The sequence below is a fragment of the Cicer arietinum genome, chromosome 1 (genome assembly GCF_000331145.2).
Source record: "Cicer arietinum cultivar CDC Frontier isolate Library 1 chromosome 1, Cicar.CDCFrontier_v2.0, whole genome shotgun sequence".
Taxonomy (NCBI): Eukaryota; Viridiplantae; Streptophyta; class Magnoliopsida; order Fabales; family Fabaceae; genus Cicer; species Cicer arietinum.
In genome coordinates this window covers 14,411,274-14,413,682 of record NC_021160.2, presented here as the reverse complement: position 1 = coordinate 14,413,682, position 2,409 = coordinate 14,411,274, and positions in this window count along the sequence as shown.

The window sequence follows — 2,409 nt, the reverse complement described above, 5'->3', positions numbered from 1 at the left end:
TTCCATGGTGCGTCGGTCAAATCGACAGAGGGAGACATACGCATCATACTTAGAAATATCACCCCATTCACATAATTGGTTTGGACAAAAAATTTCACCATTAAAAGGGATATTCAGAATTTCTCCAATGGTTTTGGTATTTAAACGGATGATTTTACCCTTAACCCGAGAGACTAACAGTTTTCCCTCTTGCATGAGATTGCAATAAAAAACCCTAACCAAATATGGATAAACTGGACCTTTGTAGCCTATAAACTCTTCAACATGTTGTGCTTTGAGCAACGCAGGAAATTTAAAGTCAGAGAAAGAGTCTAGAGTATGAAAATGTTTTTGAAACGCTTTCCGACAAACTGAGTTTCATTTGTAGCTTCATTTTGGATGATGCACTCATCTTTATTAAAAACTATCTTGTATCCTTTGTCACAAAGCTGGCTGATGCTTATGAGATTATGTTTTAGACCTTCAACATATAAGACATCTTCAATCGAGGGGGATGGTGTTGTACCGACTTTTCCAATGCCTAAAATTTTTCCTTTGTTGTTGTCTCCATATACTACATGTCCCTTTGACTCAAGTGTTAAAGCTGAAAATTTTGTTATATCACCCGTCATGTGTTTGGAGCAGCCACTATCTAAGTACCACATGTTTGAAGTCTCTTGTTTGCATACCTACAAAATTGAAATCAAACTTTATTAGGTATCCAATGTGCTTTGGGTCCTTGATGGTTAGTACCTTTCTTTACCCATATGTAATGCCCTCCTGGAACACTAATGTTTCTAGTATGACATGTATTAGGTGTATGACCATGAAGACCACAATAAGAACAAGTAGGATTAAATCTACTGTTAGTAGCATATGTATGAGATTTATTTTGAATAATTTTCTTATTATAAAGATCATCCTTTTTCATAACTATAATACTTTCTTGATTAGATTGACTACTTGCTTTAACAAAAATAGTTTTGTTCAAATTTGGTTTATCAAATTTTGAATATCCAAGACCACTTTTGTCATTTGAGTATCTTTGCATATTTAAAACATTTTCCAATCCTAATTGTCCCTTTTCGTACCGTTCAATCACTCTATTTAATTGAACAATTTTGAAAGAGAGGGATTCACATTTATTGCATGCAAAATTCTGTTTTAGTTTTTCAGAATTTTTCTCCATAATATCAACTTTTTCTTGTAAACTTGAGATTTGTTTCTTTTGTGTTGATACTAGTTTACACAGATTTTTACATTCAATAAGTAATTCCTTTATTGCGTTTTGAGCATCATTGTATTCTATAATTAATTCATTATTAGTCTGATTATAATGAGAATAGTCTATATTACTAACCTCTTCTTCGTCATCTGATTGATGCGAGGCCATTAATGCAACATTGGCGCATTCTTCACTGAGTCTATTAATGCAACATTGGCTCATTCTTCACTTTCTGTTTCTGAAGATGAACTTACTTCATTGTCTTCCCAAGCTATGTATGCCTTCTTGAAATCTTTCTTTTTGTTGACATTCTTCTTAGCAAGGTTTGGGCAATCTGCTTTAATATGTCCTTGTTTTCCACATTCAAAGCAAGTAAAGTTTTGATTTGATGTAGAATTATCTTTCTTCTTGAAGCTTTTCCTTTTGAATGTTCTATCATTTTTAAGAAACTTACCAAATTTCTTAACAAGAAGGATAATATTTTCATCTTCATCTGAATCATTGTCTTTGATTTGTTCTCTTGATTCGGTCTTTAAAGCAATATTTTTGGTCTTCTTTTCTTGACTTTCATTTTGTTCTAGCCTTCCAAGTTCAATTTCGTGCTCTTGAAGTTTTTCAAATAGTGCAGAAAGAGACATTTTGGATAGGCTTTTCTTTTCGGATATTGCTGTAACTTTTGGTTGCCAGGCCCTTGTCAATGATCTTAGTACTTTTAGATTTACTTCATCATTGGTGAAGATTTTTCCGAGTGCTGTCAAATGATTGGTTAAGTGGGAGAACCTTTTCTGTAATTCTAGAATAGACTCTCCGGGCTGCATTCGAAATAACTCATATTCTTGTGATAGTGTGTTGAGTTTAGACCTCTTTACCTCAATGGTGCCTTCGTGAGTTACTTCCAACGTATCCCATATTTCTTTTGCTGTTTTACAGTGAGATATGCGGAAAAACTCATCCATTCCTAGTGCAGATTGTAATATATTCTTAGCCTTTTTATCAAACAATACTTTCCTTTTGTCATCATCTGTCCATGAGCCTTTTATCTTAACTTCTTCTTTATTATTGATAACTGTTGTTGGAACATAGGGACCGTTTTCTACCGCTTCCCATATATCATCTCCTTGTGCCTCAAGATATGCCTGCATGCGTATCTTCCAGAAATCATAGTGTTCTCCAACAAAACATGGTGGCTTGGTACTGCTACCACC